The 21560-nt window shown below is 38.6% G+C and overlaps 1 long non-coding RNA gene across 1 annotated transcript in view; it reads left to right on the forward strand.

Annotated features, from left to right (window-relative positions):
* LOC308238810 overlaps window positions 1–21560 on the forward strand; it is a 428511-nt gene that overhangs the window by 2383 nt on the left and 404568 nt on the right. The gene's annotated exons all lie outside the window — the stretch shown is intronic.

Raw genomic sequence — 21560 nt, forward strand, 5'->3', positions numbered from 1 at the left:
CAGATTCAGGATCATTATTTAGAATCGGCCAGATTCTTCCAAACTAATCAAAGTGCTCTTTTATTTCCAGTGATTTAAATGCTTAGCTATTGTTGCTATTCCTTTCATCTTTATTTATAGAACAAACAGAAGGTTTTAGATGACTATATTTAGAAATGCCATCTGGTAGGCAAACTATTGAACAAAAATGTTTTGTTCCTTTCATGTGACTGCAGTACTTTGAAATGTAATTAAAGTTTCAGGATGGTTGTTTGCTTCTTTTATGGTGGATCTTTTGCCCTGTTGAACTTGGGGGGAAAATTATCCCGGGAAGAATTTTACTGGTACATTCTTTTATTCTTTGTGTATCTTTTAATTATTCTGTTGTTGCTCATTTGCTTTCAGCCAGTCTGTGTGCCCATTATGGATGCACTCCTTTTTGCTAACTTGAATGTCTAAACTAAGAGAATCAAGTAAACAAAATAAAGGCAAAACAGAAAAGTCTCCCTTTTGCAAAGTTTCAATATCTATTGGGCTCCAAACATATAAATGTCAGGGTCAGAGTTTAGTTTGTTGTTCCACTATGTGTTTAGAAATCCTTTAGGGCACACTTGTTGGCTTAAAAAAGTGATTGAAATATTAGCCATTTAGAGTAGTATGTTTGGTATTTTCAAATGATTGCAGTTAAATGGAATCACATTAGTCATGCAGACATTGCACAGTTATCCATTAGTTGTTTTACTCATTTTTGAGCATCCAGTTGTATCCTCTCCATTGGTTGTTTTTTTAAAAAAATATATTTTTATTGATTTCAGTGAGGAAGGGAGAGGGAGAGAGAAATAGAAACACCAATGATGAGAAAGAATCAACAATTGGCTGCCTCCTGCATGCCCCCTACTGGGGATCCAGCCTGCAACCCTGGCCTGTGCCCTAACTGGGAATCAATCTGTGACTTCGTGGTTCATAGGTCAATGCTCAACCACTGAGCCACACTGGCCAGGCCATTGGTTGGTTTTTATCTGTTGCATTATTCAAAGGGACAGAGAAACACATGTACATAAACAATGGGTATACATTGGGTAAAATGCCCAGCATTCGATTTTTTAAAATTTTATAAATTGACAGTGTAACTTTCTTTATACATTCCCCTTGTCCATTTGTGAAAACTGACTAGGAAAAAACTTAAAGGTCCTGAATTCATATAAAACAGAACTAAATGCTTTAGTAAGGAATGGTTATATGAGATTATAAACTTTAACATAGCCATTGCCTCCGTTCTTGGGATCTTAAAGATTTTCCTGTTCTGGGCTCAAATGCCCTTTGTAACTGCTCTACAACATTTGTACATTTGATCATTTACTTTTCTGTCATTCCCATTCCCCACTCTCATACAATGGGCCTAAACAATCAACAAAAAATAAAGAGTTTTTCTTTAATGCTGCCACTGTGCTAAGTCTTTAGTAAGTATTCTCTTACTGGGAAGCAGATTGCAGGTGTGTGTGTGTGTGTGTGTGTGTGTGTGTGTGTGAAGAGAATTTTCACTTAATTTTTCTCCCCTGTTCCCCACTAGTTTATATTTACATGGTCATTATAGGATGCATAATAGACAAAGGATGTTCAGAAATATCACTAACTACACCTGTGTCAATAGGAAAAGTACAAGAGATGAACAAACCATCTCCTGAATAATTTACATTTTTTAAAACACACTAAACCTCAGCTTTTGGAACCACAATTGACTATTTCAACTTCTTGCTTCAGTTTGTACCAATGATCTTTAAAAAACTGTGTATCTGTGTAATTTATTTCTCTCTTCTAACAATTTGCGTATTCTTCTTGCTACCACTGAAGTCTAAATGGGAAGACATTAACAGTATTTTGTTTACAAAGACAAGTGAGTTGACTGTAATAAAAATATCGATTCCTGTCTTGCTTCTCGGTGAGGAGTGCCACCCATGAAGTGTGTTGGCATTTGAAATATAATTTCAAGAAAGCCAGAAAAAGAACTTACCTTTACTTGCAAAAGTATGAATTATTTATTTTACTTCACAAAAAAATGTAAAATGCACCAATGTTCAACTTAGGCTGAAAACAATTTAATGACAGTTTTTACCTAAATTATGTAAAACATTAAAAGGGCTTTTAATATCTTAACATAGAAGAATGTATATTCCTTTCTATCCAGCATAGACATAACATTTAAAATCTAAAAAATTAAAACATTAAAAGATAAATAATAACCAGCTTACATGAACTTAGATATTTCTTTCTTTTTTTAAAAAAAGAGTAGATTCACATATGTTATATAGATTTAAATCTTTCTCTTTCCCATTAAAAAAATTGCTATTTATGTAGGTTTTTTTTTTTTTTTTACATTGTGCAGGTGGAGTTGATAGACAAGAAAGGGTATTTCATGGTTATTAAAATTACTGAATATACTAACAATTGCTCTCTCTTGCCACTCTTGTCAGGGACTAGTTCTGCTCAGTCACATGGCTAACATCTGGAAGCCACTTGGAGTAATAGCTACCACCAACTTGTTGCTTGTTCAGAAAAGACATACTAGAATGGATGTACAAAAGGCAAATTCAGTGTTTCCCTTGATACACACATATAGACTCAAATCTCATCATTGTCTTTAAGCCGTTATTTAGCCCCCTGAAAAGACCGAACTGTTAATAAACATGTTCTTTGTCTTAAAACAAACTTCCAGAAAACATAAAAATGCACTACACATGCAACCTCTTGATTATTTCAGTTCACACCGGACATGATTTTCATTTTGACCCTTGGCCTTGGCCATAAACACAAGGTGAATGCATTTTTTCCCTACAAGTTGTACTTTGTGTAAGCACCCTGTTTCCCTTATAAGATCATTAAGGAGACTTGCTCATTTCTGACTAAAAAAAAAGAGAGAAGAAAAATATAGAGTGTGATATGAAAAGTCCAACCATACTCTTTGTACACAACAGCACTCATTTCTTAACCATGTTCCCCAAAATCTCTCAGGCTTTCCCAATAGGGTAAATGCAAGAAGCTTCTCTAGGGATTTCGTTTAAAAGATTCTGAATGTATGTTATATTTCACAATAAAAAGGGTATTAAAAAAAGGTTCATGTGAGCTGATGAACTGATTTCTATTACATTTTAAAAATGAAATGTATTTTAATAAATACTGACTTAATAATTATTCAAAGTGTGTATATATTTTTTGGTACACCCATATATGTGTGTGTGTGTGTGTGTGTGTGTGTGTGTGTTTTAAATAATGGTCTATATCATATGTTAGAAAAAAGCTTGTTTTTATATTCAAAGGTTATGCTAATCATGGCAATTATTTGGGGATCTGAAGCTGAAAATGAAGCCCTTTGAAGAGAGAACTTGAATTTGTGGCTGTGACTGTTGTTCCCAGAGGTTGACATTGTTTATAATTATTGTCCTTTTGGGCCTGTGGTTGACTAAATCCTTTCTTCAAGATGTCACCACATTCCCCATTACTACATTCCAAGATGTTCTGCGGAAGCTTCTCGCCCACCTCCCACACTGTTTGAAAGAATGCTTGATTGCATCTCCTAGAGTGTTTCTGTCTGGCCTGGCTGTTGGCAGTGGATTCCCATAAGTTCTCTTAAGTCTTTGGGGTTTTTGTGCCTAGCCCAGTGAAGTTGTATTGTGATGGCCAGCATTTCAATTGACGTGGATGAAAAAAAATATCACAGCAAGTGATACAAAGTCAGTGATTTCTCACGTATCTAGATGTCTCAAGGTCACATAAAATGGTCCAGTATGTCTATTTCCCAAATGTCCGAGTTGTAAACACAATTATGATAACCCTCTCGTACAGAGTGAAGTCAGGAATCAGTGTTGGCTTCCTAGAGATGATGTGGGTATTATGGCCTTTGTGTTGTGAGTTATCCTAGAAGTTCAACTGGGTATCAAAAACCTAGTAACTGCTACCTGACGATTGGTAACAGGTACTTTTCATTCAACGTAACCAAGTTAGTTAAAATATTAACAGCACTGATGGATTACCATCTATAACCTGCGCACTAGAACCAAGAGAACTGACAAGTCTTAATTTACATTTGCTTTCTGCAGCTCAGAGGATAAATATAGCCACAGGATGATGAGAGAAAAGATGCATCTTAAGGCTATCTGCTTACTAGTTAGAACCTAGTACAACTGACCCAGTGCTTCTTGTTTTCACCATTTTGGTATATGTGATGGGAAATTGAGTAGTAACATTAGAGTAATATTACTGATGGGGAAGTAGATCTGTTCTTGGTAGTCATCTGCCATTTGTAGGACTTGCATTTCTTTATGAGGAAAATAATTCAGTGATGCATTTTATTAAATTATGGAAGATAAAAATGGTAGCACGACTCAGCTCAGGTAATTATAGCCCCTAATTGTGTCCAATAATATATGCTTCAAATACTTTGGGGAATTTGAAAAAGGTTACTTTTCACAGTAATTACATTTTCAATGCTTTCATCAGAATTCCCCCTTGTTATCCTGTTATTTAGTAATTGGCACATGATTTTGGACTACCCAAATGGCACTTCTCCCAAAGGTTAGGAATTCTTTTTCACGCTCTCAGTTAGCACTTACATTTTTTTCTTTATTTACTATTCTACTAAATATCTGATGCTCTGAGTATTTGATTACATAATGGTTGAATCTATTGAAGTCATTTATTCTACCAAGTGATAGAGAATATTCACAATGCACTTGCCTCTCTTTTCTTGCTACACTTGTTCTGGCGCCATCCAGTTACTTTCTAGGCCCCGATAAAGGGATTTCTTCTCATGATTTACCTGTGACAGTTTGCTATAATGGTGTAGTTTGCATGACTTAGTACGCCGCTGTGACTAGGACATGGTGAACTTGCAATAGATGTTTGCTGATTGAGTGTCAAATGGATGGCTAGTGCAGTGGTCGGCAAACTCATTAGTCAACAGAGGGGCAAACCGCGGCTCGCAAGCCGCATGTGGCTCGCGAGCCGCAGCTTGCCGACCACTGGGCTAGTGAGTAGCTGGGTGAGAGCGGGAATGAATGGCCATCAGCTAGGAAGCCAACCAGCCCAAGAAAAACAGCTGGATCCTGATTCTATTATTTAATATAAGTTACACGAGAACACTTTGCATCATTCTTTGAACGCGATGATCGTTATTCAATAAATATTTGTGGGACGTAATGTTCCTCAAAATCCTCAATTTCTGCATTCATGTTATGTATTTATCTTGTTAGGGCAAGCTCAGTCTCCTTGTAAAAGGGATAATCCTGTTTCACTACTGGATAAATAGATCATTACGCAGGGTTTCCCACAGCTTTCCTAGAAATGACCCCTTTGAGGTTCAAAAAGGAACAAAAAAGTGATTAGATGTTATAAATGTTATGCCACTTCTTATTGCACATAGTCCTCAATAAAAAGAAAATCCCCCACGGCAATTCTGTTTGCCCCACGGGTCTCATACCATAAAGTTTCGTTCTTACAGCATCTACATTTTGGCATTTGTTTGTCAAAAATGGGGTGGAGGTAAAAGTCTTCGTTTTGCCAGTTTATGTGATGCCATAAAGCAGCATTTTTCATTTTTCAACACTTATTAGCTCAGCTCCCCAGCTGTGTCGCACCACGCCCTGGTGTGAAATTGAGAAGGGAGAACTCTGACAAGTTTATATTAGCTTAAATTTATACCTTTTCTTTTGGGTGGGGGAAGGGTTTTTTTCTTTTTCTTTTAAAGGACATTATAATTGTGTGATTTTGCATCATAAAACTTCTATAACAGGAACTAGTGCCTTATGGAAATGATTATCAGTGTATCGTGTTTGACTCTCCTACACAATTATTAACAGCTATGTAATAGAGGAAAAGTGAAGCAGGAAGTTACTGAATTAATTACTTGATGAATTAATTGACCCACTTAATCTAAGTGTTTTTATTTCCTGCAAAATAGATATGTTTTTATGCCCTGCTTGATAAATATGCTCAAAACTGGGCCAGTAGAGAAAAATATCAGCTCAAAATCTACCTAAATAGTTGGATTTATATGTAATTATTATTCATCTATTGGCTTCAGATCTTTCTTTTCCTTGTTTTCTGGAAAGCAGTTTCAAAAACAGAGAATGAAATTGCTTCCCCAGAAGGTTCGGTGTGGCCGGGAGGAAATGGGTTAAAACAATTACCACGGCCTGATGTAGCACATTCAAACGAAACGATTGACCACAAGCTAAAAATTGTAAGATAAACAAACGGAGCCGTTGGCTGCTTCTTTGGGCCTCTCTCACACACCCTAACGCGTGACAAGCAAAGGGAAGATTCTCAGAGCGTTTTTCCAAGATCCCTCGTGAGTGAGACAAGGACACATAAACTCGCGTACAGCTCTTCATATTTACATTGCGTGAAAGGCTTAGAAGTCAACACACAATCAGGCTTTCAGTCTTCTCCTAAGTAATGCTTCACACTGGAGGGAAGCATGGAAGAGCCTTTACAAATCCTGAACAAGGCTTGCCAGCTTCTCCCAGCCAGCCAGCCCATGTGTCAGGACTTGCATAATGCCCAGGCTGGACCTGCCAGCAGGTAAAGCATCTTCGTGTGCTCAGAGCAAACTGGAAGCGGCTTGAATGGGCCTCATGGCTTTGTTTGCACATGTCAGATGCAGAATAACCATCGTTAAGTCTTCTAAAATCTTGAAAATCCAGGGCGATCTTCAACAGGGTGAGTTCTTTTAAACCGCAAACTCCTCATCTTATCCCAGATGGAAAGCCAGGACACTGGACATTTCAGCAGGCATTTCTAAAGGTGACATTAACCCTTCTGCCAAGTGAAGAGACTCTTGTGTAGAAATAAGTGAGGCATCTTTAAGAGATCTCACTGAAGTCCAAATCCCATCTTTTAATCAGGGCTGTGAGGTACCAGGAAACTGCAGCAGCAGGCAAATGAGTAGCGACTGACATGGAGAGACCCAACCTGGAGCAGAGGGAACAGCATTTGGAAAGAGGAAGAATTGGTTTCACTGACAGTCCCTGGTGCTTTGAACAGTGGAAGAAAATAGGAACCATCTCTCAAATAACAGCCACCTGGGCAAAAGTTATGCGCTGGTCTTCTTCACCAGCCTTTATGTGCACACCCTGTTTTAACCTGGGAAAGACACAAAAGAAGGCTAGCTTTTAGAAACATCTCTCAGATCAGAGATGATTTTTTTAAAAAATATGTATTTTATTGATTTTAGAGAGGAAGGGTGAGGGAGAGAGAGATAGAAAAATCAATGATGAGAGTCATTGATTGGCTACCTCCTGCACGCCCCCTATTGGGGATCAAGCCCGCAACCCAGGCATGTGGCCTTGACTGGAATCGAACCTGGGACCCTTCAGTCCACAGGCCAACGCTCTATCCATTGAGTCAAACCAGCTAGGGCTGATTTTCTTTTTTTAATAGAAGAGTGACATGATCATGTGTGTCACAAACCAGCTCTGACAACGTAGGAATAACTTTAGGAACGATATATTGGGTAGGTTGCCAGAGGCTATAGGAGTGAGGACGAAAAAAGGGGCCACATACTAACCTGACAAGCTCAGGGAAAAAAGTTTCAGGACTTACAAGGGAAAAGGAAGCTGAGTAAGAATGGGGAAGAACAGCTAAACAGCCATAAATGCACATAGACATTTTAAAGGAGCTAATCTACATGGTCATCAAATTTGTACCAGTAGCAACTGAAATGAAACAGCAGAAATAAACAATTCTTTGACTTTGTATTGTGGATAGCAGGACAGAAGGTCAAGGTGAGGGGCGTTGTTGATGAGAATGCAGTACCGTCTAGGCTAACGAGGGAAAGAAGTAAGCCAAGAAAAGACAGGTAGACTGGGAAAAGAATGAGAGGATAAAGCCTGCAGGTCTCTAGTGGGGTCTCTGAGCCAATTTAGCGAGAAGCAGGAAATGAGAGGGATGAAGGACAGGAAGTTACATGTAATAAAGGACATGGAGAGTGAATCATGTCCAAGATGTAATATCATGTAGAGTATGGCATTGTGAGAAGACACCTTGAAGAAGTAGGATTGAGCAGGATCTTTAAGAACTGGTAGAGTTTTAATGGTGGGGAAGAAGGGGGACATTCTGTGTTCAAAGTAAAAAACAAAACAAAAAAACAAAACAATGGGGACAGGCTGAAAGAGACATCGTGAGGCCAGAAGGAGGGGGAGGTCTAGCTGGGAAGAAAGCAGAGTGAACACCCATCTGTCCAGAACAGAAGTTGTAGTGGAGATGATGAGAAAAAGAAAGCTGGATAGATGGATTCTAAATAGGTTTTCAAACCCTCTTACATTATAGAAGGGTTTGAAAATCCATTACAGGATTAGGGCTCTTATCTGGTGGACCACTGGGAACCATAACAAGATATTAAGCAGGGGAATGCCATGAAGAAAGCAATGTCTGAAGCACATTTACCTGGATAAAGAGTGTGGAAGGGATTTCAGAGAGAAGGAATCCATGCCTAAGAGGGTCATCCAGGAGGCTCAGGTGACAGGAGCTGGGAGGTCTGAGAGCTGGAGGAATGCCACGAAGGAGACAGCATCAGTTAAGAGATGAAAGCATTTGATGACAAATTCAATGCAGGGAACACACAGAAGGAAGAGCTACAGCGCTTCTAAAGTTATCAGGCCAGGGCACCAGAAAATAACCCTACCACTGAGGGATGTGGGGACACTGGACAAAGGAGTGTGTAGGGTGGCATGTGTCAGAGGATAATGTTCCACCAGAGAGGATCCACCTGGCCCTTATTGCTTGTGCTGTGAAAAAATAAATCTGATGAAGCTACAGGATCTCCAGAACTCACCATCAAAGTTATCAGTATGGTATTTTCTTCATGAAAACTGGGAACTGCATTTGGAAAGTGGAAGAATTGGTTTCACTGACAGCCCCTGGTGCTGAAGAGGTGTACCTAAAACCTATATAGTTAGTTTTATTAACCAATGTCACCCCAATACATTCAATAAATTCTTTGTAAAAAGCTAAATAAAAAAAGAAGTTGGGTGGCTCCCTTTGTCGCTTGGAGCAGAGATTTCTGGGGAACTGGCTCTGTTAATGATGGCTACATTCCAATTTCAAAAGCTTTAAGAGAGGATAATATGAAAAAGACCATTTAATCACACCTTGATTTTTTTTTCGGTCACAGCTGCACCAGGGTAGCAGGCACCATGCTGGGAGCCCTACCTTTGATTACAAAGCATAAAATTTTTACAGGCTTTTTTTTCCCCCTAATAAGTTAAAATTTGGGGTCTCTTCTATGATTCATTTGGGCAATAATCCATGACAAAATAGTCAACAGTGCATAAATGGACCCAGCTAAATATGTTTTTAAAAAATGATCTTTGATGGACCCTAGTTATTTAGGTTGTGGAAAAATGTGAATTAGTGACTATTTTAAATGAACTTTACTGTGTAATAGATTTCAAACTGGGCTAGATCAGTAGTAACCAAGGGTAATAAAAAATATTTCTTGAAATGGTTGTTTGATGGCAGAAATATGACAGTATTTTATTATATTTTTGGAATTCATTCTAAAATATTTCCTTTAAGTTTATTTTTCTGTAACATGCCTTTTAAGAGCATGTTGATTTATAATTATGTGGAAGTGTGCTACACAAAGCAAAAAGGTCTCTCGACTATAAGTGGGTTTTGTTCTTGTTATTAGACCATCAAAAGTGAAAGTAAATGTTGCCAGTAATGACTTGTGTTTTCTCCATGAAAAGTGTGATTAACAGAATTTTTCCCCACCTAGGGTGTGATTTACAGAACTTTTAATTTACTTCTATATTTAGGATCTCTGATTCTTTGGTGAATTCTAAAGTCATTGAGATACTTTTTCTAATTCTTTATAGAATGAGCCGTGGGAGTGGTATGTTGGCTCCGTAGGGCCACCATAATAAATTGGCACAAACTGGGTTACTTAAAAAGCAAAAGTTTATTCTCTCACAGTTCTGAGGGACTGAAGTCTGTAAACAAATGTGATCAAGGTCATTGACCCTCCTAAGCTTCTAGGGAAGTATTCCTCCTTGATTCTTTGAGCTTCTGGTGGTTCGAGGCAATCTTGCTCTTTCTTGGTTTGTATTGCAGCATTCGAATATCTCCCTCTGTTTTCATGTGACATTCTTCCCTGTATTCCTGTCTATTCTGTGTCTCTGTGTCTCTGTGCCCAAATCTCCCTCTCCTTTCTTTTATAAGGACCTTAATAGTTGAATTCAGTGTCCATGCTACATCCAGGATGATTTTCTCTAAAATCCTTAACTGAATACATCTGCATAGACCCTATTTCCAAATAAAGTAACATTCTGAAGTTCTGGATAGACATCAAATTGGGGGGAATGACAATATTCAACCCGCTAAACATGGAAATAATATTGTCTCATGCTTGCTTTATTTCACATCGGCCCGACCAGCTGTAGAGAGGAGGGCCTCCTGGGATGAGTGGCTGACACTGTGGAGGCCTCAGGACAGAGCACAGGAAGTGATCTGGCAGTACAAACATCCTTTGGGCCTTGCATGTTCCAGGGTGGGTTTATTGGATGAACTAGGAGCAAGATCCTTGGTCTTGCATGAATCTCCCAAAGTCTCTTGATTCTTCTATTTCTGGGAGCATGATCAGTAAGTTCTATCCTGATATCTAAGCCTAATTCACCACGTGCGAGACTGGAGTGTAGCCAACCAGACTCGCTGTCTATTCAAGGCTATCATTTGTGTCTTAACAAATACTGCTAATAGCCCATGTGCTCTCATTGAGTCTCATTCCTATCAGTGAGGTGGTGGATGAGGTGGGATTCAGAGACTTGTGAAAGAACATGATGGTCATCTGTAAGAAGTTCAGTAAATGTTGTGTGATCATGGAGGCTCTGCTAGAAGGTCCCTAAACCAGAAGCAGAGTGAACATATGCTGGCCATCAGTCCAGTGCTATGGATTGTATCATACGCCTTATGCCTTAGTGGTCATGAAATGGGGCTTCTGGGACCAGAATCTCAGTAACTCGATGATTTCTTCAAGCCTCAAATATTTTATATGTAGAATGGGAATAATAATTGTAACTTCTCTTAGACTTGTGGTAAAGATTAAATCAATCTATGCAAGTATTTAGAACAATGTCTGACACATAGCATGCATTTAATAATGATCAATTGTTATTACTACTATACACAAGGTACTTTAGTTGAACAAATGTACACTTAAGGGTTAAGTATACATAACGCTTAACCTCAGGGAGGGGATGAATATTATTAATACTGTATGGTACTTATAATTTGTAAGACTCTTTATATGACTATCTTAAAGGCCCTTCGATGTAGTCAGTAGAGTTATAGCCTAGAGCAGTGGTCGGCAAACTCATTAGTCAACAGAGCCAAATATCAACAGTACAACGATTGAAATTTCTTTTGAGAGCCAAATTTTTTAAACTTAAACTTCTTCAAAATAGACTCGCCCAGGCTGTGGTATTTTGTGGAAGAGCCACACTCAAGAGGCCAAAGAGCCACATGTGGCTCGCGAGCCACAGTTTGCCGACCACGGGGCTAGACAATGAACTTGAGAGCAGTTAGGTGACTTGTTTAGGTACACAGAGTTAATGGCAAACCAATGCATCCAAGTCTAGGTTATCTGACCTACCGGCCACACCATACGTATTAAAGGAGAAGAGAAAAAGTTGATGGATAGTCAGTAACTCTATCTCCAGCTTCAGTGATATGGAAAACCGAACTGAGAAGCATCCTGTGTAATGGAAAATATCCTGATTTAAAAGTCAGAAAACTTGCATTTTAGTGTACCCTTCTTCTCTGGAGCATGCCCACATCTTTCCCTTCCCCTCTTCATCCCACCCCCTCCCCAGGCGCCTTACCTCTGCCTTTCCCTCTCCTAAGCTCCCAAGGGCCCTTCTCTTGCTTCTTTAACTTTTTCTCCTGAGCCTACGCAGCCCAGCTGGCTCACTTCTACTACCTCTGTAACTTTCTAAATAAACTTTCTCTTATAATTGAAAAAAAGAAAAAGAAAGAAAACTTGCATTTTAAGCTCTTCTCTGCCATTTGAGCTGGAGGACGATGTCCAGGCTTTTGCAAAGCCTACTGACTATTAAGGAGATGAATCGTCACTCCTCAAGTTCACGTGATGGATTTCAACTGGTAGAGCTCCGAGGAGTTGTCACATGCAAATTCCTTCTTCATTTGCTGAGTTTGTATTTTCTGGAAAACTACAGGCTCTGGCTCCTGGACAACTTGTTTGTGTAACGTTTTGGTTGCCGTGTGTTCCGGAGACATTCCCATGTGCTGTTATTGATGCAGCAGGGATGGGGCTTGTAAATGTTGATATTATGGAAATGTAATGTGACTGCACTTGGACAGGTGCCTGAGTCAGACCACCCACCAGATTTATTTTGCTGCCAAACAGGTCAAACAAATTCAGTTGAAGGGCTTTGAACTTTCTTGATAATGAATAATTCACATTTCATTTTCAGTGCATGGTGAATTATACTGAAATATAAATGCTGAAAAGTACTTTTGGGTGCATATTCTTTCTTCCCCAAGAACTTTCCCCTTTGCCAACTTTATGTTCAGGATTTGCTTTTTTTTTTTTTTAAATCGTCCTATGAGGGCAAGTTCCGGGGGCAGGGAAGGCCAGGGGGAGGTCAGTAGGGAGCGGGGGAAGAGACATATGTACTACTATTTGTAATACCTTAAACAATAAAATTTAAAAAATTAAAAAAAATCATACTACCTTGTTGAGCGAAAGAGAATTTTTAAAAAATAAATCTTACCATGAAATGTTAATCAGTGTTCAAGGTTATCTCTCAAAAAAAAAAAAGTTCTACTTTATGTCCTTTCCTGTGTTTGTTGACTAGATGTAGTGGCCAGAACCTGCCTTATTCCCATCAATTCCTGCCCTATTGGATATTCTTCCATGCGACTTGTAGGACATTCTTCCACTGGAGACTAGTGTTATGCCTGGAATATGGCAGGCTTTCAAAAAATGCTTGATGACTTGAAGTGCTTGTCCATCTCCATCACACAGGTAATTCTTACCTTAGACCTCTTCTACTAGTAAACGGATCCATTTCCTCTGACCACTGAGATCAAAGTCTCTCGTGTCAGATTAAGAACAATCAGGACATCAGGAAGCTGCCTTGGAAGGATGTATTTGATATTATATCCCTCTTGTCAATGACAATTGGGTGTCACAACCAGAACTGTCCCGCCTTAATCTGAAAAACAGTGACTGCATCTCAGCCCTTCCTATTCCGAGACAACTAAAGTGTGAAGGGCCTGTTGGCACCTACTCCGGCTGTGCAATTACCCTAGACCCAAGGGAGTGACTTCCCAACCCCAGGAAACCGCATTCTACACCAACCTTCAGGCTGGTGAGATTGAATTGGTCTGGAGTCTATACTTCCATGTTTTTTTTTTCCATTTTGATAAATCTTACATAACCTGGTCCAGCAGCAAGGCAAATAAATGCCCTGTTCCCATTTTCAAGTGTGTCCACAGTGAAGACGATGTTAATTTATGTTCCCCTAAAATTACGTTTTTATTTATGTTCTATATGGAATCTTCAGGTGCCGTTTAGACATCGATTCCTTTGTCTAAGCTTCCCTATGACTCTTAGACTTCCCCCCACACTATGAAGCGAAGTCTCCTTGATGACAACTCATACTACGATCAACCAGAGCCACCAACTCCAAGAATGACATTTGTGACAGGGGTGTAGAGGGGGTGAGAACAGCTAAGCCACTGTTCAGAAAAAGGCTATTAAATCATATCTTCACAACAGCTTTTAATAGCTCACAGACACAGAAGCACATCACAGCTATTTTCTCAGAGGCTTCTTTTGATGGCGGCACTCTGATCTCTCTCTTCCTTGAACTCCTTAGACCTTTGTCCTTTACAGCGGTGGTCGCCAACCTTTCGGACATCACGGACCACCGGTTGGCGACCGCTGCTCTACAGTGTAGCCTAGTGGTTAAGTGGTTGGTCTTTAGAACCACATTGCCTAACCTTGAACCCAGTCTCTACCATTTACTAACTGTGTGACCATGGGCAAGTTACATATCCTTTTTTTTGTGTGCCTCAGTTTTCTTATCTGCAAAATGGACCTGATAACAAAACCTAATACATAGGGGTTCATGTGAAGATTAAATAAATAAATCTATGTAAAACACACTTAAAACAAAATCTGGCATTTTGAGTCTGTTCTTCCAATATCTGTATATTTACCTGTAAGACCTATACATGTACTAAACTAGTGTATTGTTCATGTCATACAATAGATTTTTAAAAGAAAAATTTAAAGGATGAGGTTAAAAATAAATAATAAATGGACATCCTAGGAATGTTTTTCCTTTCCCCACTGTGGAACGAGGCCATTCAGACTTTTATCTTAATAGGGTGGAATGATTTATGTAAACAGGGAAATAAAAAGTCCTTAATGATTATAAATGAGGGGTGACACACTTCCATCCCTAGTGCCTTATTTCCCACAACACCTTGGTCCAGGAATGTTTATTAAATGAGGAGCTCAGGACCCATTTCCGCACAGATTTCTTTCACTGTATTTTTTTTTTTTTCTGATAAGTTATGCCACTCTAGTTTGATAAAAGCAAAAGATCAGGATCTATGTTTATGAAGCTCAGAAGGTAGATTTTTATACTTTTCCCCCTGCAAATACCACACATATCTGTTTCATCTCTCTTTAATTCCAGAGAGAGCCGGTGAGAGAGCTGTTTTTCTCTTTAGGAATTTCCTTCGGATTGTTCTTATTTCAGTAGGCTAATCCGCTGTTTTTGAGTTTCTTCTGCAGAAATTACATATATCTCAGAGCCAGGGGGTTCTTATTTCTAATTTGCAGTGAGTAGCAGATGGAAAGGAATGCCTCCAGACCTAAGATCTGGTTTCCAAAGGAGTCCTTAGAAGTATCAGGGAAGTTGTGGGGTTCGGTAATGAAGGAGGTCGTGGGGGGAGTAGAGGGAAAAGTAGACCCCAACATAAGCAGATTATCTCTAATGTTTTACAGAGTGTTCAGGGTCCTTATAAATACAAACCACAGGGAAACCCAGCATCTGACAGCTGTTGGAGCAATGCCCTTGAAGGAGGAGGAGGAACAGGAGGTGTGGTTGCTGGTTTCCCAAAAGAGGAGATGTCAGCCATTTCAATGAGAAACATAAAACCCCACGAGATGATAGACTAATGGCAGAGAGCAGCTAGCCATTATGTTGGGACTAAGCACCTTTCATTAAATTCTCAGGCACAGACCTTAATGTTTGTTTCCCACGTTGGGAGCAAAAGGGAATGGATGTGTCCCCAAGCTTCATGAAAGATGCCAGGGTTAGACTAGGAAACTAAGGCATAATTACCTTGATGAACATAGGCATTAAATAGATAATTTAATACTTGTTCACTCACTTCCTGGGGAGAGTCGGGTAAAAATTTGTCTTTCTAAGTAAATAAACAAATTGTAGCGGGTGGGTCGAGAGAGATTATGGAATTAGGATGCTCCATCCTCTTAATTTCTGATGGGGCGGGGAATGCCATCCTTTCAGATTATCTTGATGGACAGGCTCCCGGGACCACTACAGTGCCTACCTACCCAGGTCTTTGTAAACAGATAGGCCTGGAGGGGTGGCATCTAGTCCTGACTCACAAGTTTTGTGTCATCCAAGGCTTATATTCTCTAAAGTAAAAGTGACAAGAAATAGAGTGAACTATCAAAATAATTCCTCCCAGCTGTAAGATTTGGAGTGAGGCACCGGCAGAGGCGGAGTGTGCCTGCTCCAGTTAAGAACTCTCTCATTCTTGATGGAATTTGAGTATTAAACGAAGCCCCAAGATTTCTGGGTTCAGGTTCCAGTTGTTTACTAACTAAAATACAAGAGCCCACAAAGACTGTTCACAAGGCTCTGTGCTTCAGATCACTCCTACCCAACATGTTGATGAGTTAAGTATAACTGAATCAGAAACATACGGTTCACATTTCTGTGGAAATCCACAGGGTATATTAAGGGAATTAAAGGGAAATGTGTTAGGCCAAACATGTTTAAGAACTTAACAAAACCAAAATCCACCAAAATAGTTGAACATTTTTCTGGTGAGTCTGTTCCAGTTTATTCTTTTTCAAATAGTGTGTTTTCTCAATTACTTTCAACTTAAATCTTTATGTGATGTGATTCATAAATAAAAGTAATATGTTACAGTGAATTTACCAATATGTTTTCTTATATTAATCCCAAGTAGTGAAGATTATCTCAGCTAATGATTCAACTATGTTAAAAACTCAAGGGAATTTGGACCAATTACAAAGAAGCTAAATTGTGAAATGGTGAAGTCAAATTATATAATATATTGAACCGAATCCTTTCAAGTACATGAATGATTTTATCTCATCCATCAGCACTCATATTGTTTAAGGCACTGTCCCTACGTGTTTGGGGACAGGCACATTTTGAAAAATAAATAAAACAGACATGGATCATGCTCTTAAGGAAAATATAAGGCTGTTACAGTCCATGCTAAATTATCCTAAAATCAGAGGTATGGTTTTCCTTACTACACAGCTTAAAGCAATTTTTACCAGATTTCTTTGTAAAGTGACTCTTATAAAGTGGGGAAGAGTCTATTCCCCATGTGCAGAGATGACAGAAATTCATGCAGTTAATGGTCATGTAATTTAGCATATGCCACAAGAAAATGTTTTCTCACTCTAAAAAGAGGTGGGAATTACCCTCTATTTGAAACTCTTGAAGATAATCTTTTTTTTTAAATTAATATTCCCCTGAGTGAAAGAGAAAATTGGATTAATTAGATTGTATTCTTGTCATTGGCATTTTGGGGTCCTCCCGTGAATATGTCTAATTTCACTATAGAACATTATGCAAAAGTGAATGCATCATGAAGAGAAGGCAGATTAACTTCCTGTTTACTTTCTAACAGCAATATAAAAAAACACACTAAGTCATCCTAACAGGTTTGGCTCAGTGGATAGAGCGTCGGCCTGCGGACTGAAGGGTCCCAGGTTCGATTCCAGTCAAGGGCATGTACCTTAGTTGTGGGCACATCCCCAGTCGGGGGTGTGCAGGAGGCAGCTGATAGATGTTTCTCTCTCATCGATGTTTCTAACTCTCTGACCCTCTTTTTCTCTCTGTAAAAAATCAATAAAATATATTAAAAACAACAACAATAACAGTAAGAACCATAGTTTAGCAACTGAAAAGACTGTAGGGGAAGCCTAGACTTTAGGTATCAGAAAGCAATACATAATAACTCTAAAAAAAATCTCATTAAGTTACATTACTGATCTACACTGATGAAGTATATGCACGGCAGTGCTTACCTCTGCTGTAAAATACAGGTGTCATGCTGTTCATTATTTTCAGGCTCTCCAGCTGTCTTGAAGAAACCAAACCTCCTTCCTTCATTTTTCTTGGAAAAGGCAACATACTAGGCTGACAGTATCCATCAGCCAGTGGCCTTTGATAGAGGCAACTCCTTGAAAGGGAGTCTCTTGGAGGGCTGTGGTAGTTTAGGGCCCCTGCCATGAGTTGGTGTCTAGGCAATTACATGATCTGATTGAGTCGCATCCCATTGGAGGGATGGCTGTCAGGGAAACCCCAAGGTGGTGGCTGCCGGCTTGAAGCAGGTGTTAGCAGGAAGGTAGGGAGCCACTCCAGGCCCGGGGACAGCTCTGAAGTGGGGAGGAGTAGAGCCCCAGCACTGTCAGTCTGCACAGGAAGTCAAGCAGGGGTTTGTGTTTTGTTCATTGTCAGTACGTGTTCAGCTACAAAGTGCGTGATTTGAGGGCCTTATGGAGCTAACATTTGGAGGCAGTTGCGGGGATGAAGTGTGTAGCAGAAACTGGGAGCTCTCTAAAGAGCTTGATGAAGATTCCGGCTTAACTGGTGTTGATACCTGAGAACTTACCTGTGGGTATGGGTAACTACAGCAGCAGCATCTTGAAGGAGCTCTGGTTCTTCACAAGGGTGTGCTGGGTGTTGTCAATGAGGAAGACCTCAATAAGTCATTGCCCGCAGAAGGATGATCGCGTTGGGGTGGGAGCGGGGAGTGGTGGAAATAGTGGCAGGAAATAAGAGGCCCAGTCCTGGTTCAAAATTCAGGTCCTCTTTCATTTCAGGAAAACGTCAACGAATTCAAACAGGAGGGCAGTGGGAGTAGAGCATTGAGATGCTAGTGAGTAGTGGAAATGAAATTTGGTCAATCTCAAAATTAACTGTCCAATTCTGTCTATTCGGGACACCAATTACGTATAGAGCATTAAACATGAAGTCTTTTCTTAGAGAAAATGTTAAAGCATTCCAATAAGCCTATTTTATTGATAATATGATTCAATATTTAAAAAGTAAAGAAAGGAGACCCCAATGATTTTATGGAAAGACTTAAAATATAGCAGCCTCGTCTACCTTAATCATATGGAGTTACTTCATAATATTGTTGCCATTATTTGTATTCTTATTTCCCTAAAGATTCTGTTAGAAAATGGAATGTATTGTGGTACTTTATAAAAATGCTTGAATAATTTGAAAACAGGAACTATAAAAACAGACATGCTAATGGAAACAAAAAGAGCTTTGTTCAGTAGGAAGGCTGGATCCCATAGATAGGATGTAAAAAACCCGATTTTTTGAATGATCTGTTTCTTTACAGTTTAGACTGACCAGTACACTGAATCAAATATTTTATCTATTTTTATTTTTGGGAAAACCACAGTACTTGGGATTTAAAATGATCAGCCAGTCACCTTAGCCATCCTGATCATATACCTTCAGCCTACCAACCAATAGCATCTCTCTAAGTTAATAAGAAAGTCCACTTTACTTTAAGGGAATGCATTTTTTGGCTTCAGATTTAGAAGGGAAGTTTAGCATATTGAAAACTCTTTTTGTCTGCAACAGATTTGTAAAAATAAACTAGTGAATGTACATGGTTCAGTTTTGTGTACTAGTGACTTTGAACCATTTGTAACCCCTCCTTCTCCAAATGCGTGCTCTCTCCTCCACACCATGTACTTATATCTTTACAAGAAATGTCCTTCTCCAACTGACTACCTAAGAGAATTCCTACTTATCTTTCAAGCAAGACTTTCCCAACCCTCCCTTCCTCCCATCATGCAGTTAGATATGCCTTCCTTTGCTCTCATGCCATGCTTTTCATATTTTTAACAGAGTGATTTCATAAGTATATAGACCTCCCTGTTTGATGGCTACATAACACAGTCTTAAGAGACCAGGAACGCCAGACAGCCTAGATTCAAATCTAAGCTCATGGCTCTGTGATCTTGGGCAGTTCACTCTAATCTTGGGGCTTTTGTGTGCTCACTTATAAGATGTGGATTATAATAAAATTTACCTTACAGGCATTTTATAAGGAATGAATAAGTTCATATATATAAAGGGCTTAGATGTTTAAGTATTCTCTCATGCATATTGTATCCACAGGATTTAATACATAATATTTGTATAATATATATTTATTTCATAATTTATTGGTACAAATATTGCTGAAAAATGTAAAATTATACATCCATGCTTGTGTTATTCATGAAGAACAAAAGGGAAACTTGCCAATACATTGTTAATATTATGGAAAAATAATTTTAACAGGACCAGTTTTAAAAAAAAAACACATTTGGAGGCTCTCCACATTAAACAAATTAACCAGAAAATTGCCCGATCTTCAGTGCATACCGCCTGGGCTCCTCCTTTGATTTTAAATTCCTAAGCATTAGAAAAATAATGTTTACCTCTGTTTTGAATTTCTACTAATCTAACCTGGCCAGAGAGACCTAAATAAGCTTAAATCTTCACTAATTTTTTCTTCATTTCCTCTAAAACATATGGAATATGTTTGCTTTATTGTTTTAAGGAGTTGTTTTATTGATCCTTTTATAGGATCCTTTAGTACAAAAGGTTTTGATATAGTGGAACAGTATGCTGTTAATCTAGTAATAACAATGATATACTATCAAGACCTGTTGTGTATGTGGCCTTATCAGTTCCTAGTCTTTTCACTGCTGCTTTAATTTCTACCCTCTCACTTTAAAACATTTTCCCAGTTGTTCCAGGAAATGGATTCCCAGTGCTGGCCAGCTCTCCTTCTCTTGCTATTGCTTCTCAGGGAAGTAAAATCCCTGGGGTTAGTATCCCTGTCATTTCTTTTCCCGTCTTTAATTTCTCATTAGTGTTTTGTCAGGAGAACAACTTTTACCTTTCCTCTTTTATTCTGAAAATGTATTTCAAGAGCCCATTATTTTCCACTGAAATATTTCCCTGTGGTTTGGCTTATAATCCTTTCACTCATGGCTAAAGCTAAAAATCTCTCCTTCTTCTGCTTATTTTTACACATGGCACCTCCAAGGCCCTTGTACTAAATTTCTCTATATATTTTTGAAGGCTTTCTGCATATAAAAGTTTTATATCCCTTTCTCCACTTTACTGTAGTGGTCTGCATTATTCTGACTCTGGTGAGTTTTAACTTTAAACATTTTCAATTGCTGGATCTTAAGCAGTTTCTTAACTATCTTTCTTCCTTTCTTTTTTTTTTTTTTTAATAGTATGTGTCCCAGGAGCTCTCAGAAAACCCAATCAGGGTGCTTTTGTCTCTCTTTCAAAGCCACTTCTTTACTGATTCCTGTCATATTCTTAGGTGGCTATTGAACTCATATTTAGTCATCTTATGTACATTTATGTACATTCTCCTGAAAGTTGGATAAAATATATGAATGTTTCTTTCTCTTTTTCTTTGTGGTTTCTTGCCCTCAAATACATTTTATATAATGTAAAATTTGGCCTCTGAAACCAAGACTCTTGTATTTTCTCAATCTAGTTGTTACCATGACTTTCTGAAATGTTATTATATGAACAAATATTTGGGCTCATCTCTTATCTCATAGATATTTTAAAGTGAAAAAAAGCATTGGGAAAGAGAGTGAGAGAGAGAGAACAAGGACAAGGAAGAAAGAAGAGCATGCATACATAAAGGGTAAAGCAAATGAGGCAAAATGGAAAAAAAAAAAGACAAGAATAAAAAACATCTCATACTAAAATAAAGCACTATATTCCCACGAAGGAATTGGGAGAACAATGACTATAGATGACTTCCCAAATAATAAGGGGCATCAGATTTAGGCTAAGGAAAACAGAAAGCCAAGAAAGAGTATAATTAAAGAACTTAAAATTATAGAAAAGATTCTTGTTCTTCACTACAAAGATCTCCATAGTAAAAAAACAAACAAAGCAACAACAAAAAACCCACCAAACAACAACAAAAACCTTTTGTTTCTTTAAGGAAGTCATTATCCTGGTATTTCATTGGCCCTGGAGGTTACTCTGCTGTTCTGTTATTTGCACTCCTGCAAAAAGCACATGGCATCATTTCTCCTTGCTCCTCTCTCTCCTCCTCCTCCACTACCATTGTAGTATCTATTACATACAAGCCCCCTGTGCACATTATTTCATTTAATCTTCATTATAATCTGCAAGTTAGTAATGATTATCCCATTTTTCTTTTCTTTTTTGTGTGTATTTTGTTAATCCTCACCCGAGGATATTTTC

Source organism: Plecotus auritus (assembly GCF_963455305.1).
Source record: "Plecotus auritus genome assembly, chromosome: 14".
NCBI classification, from domain to species: Eukaryota; Metazoa; Chordata; class Mammalia; order Chiroptera; family Vespertilionidae; genus Plecotus; species Plecotus auritus.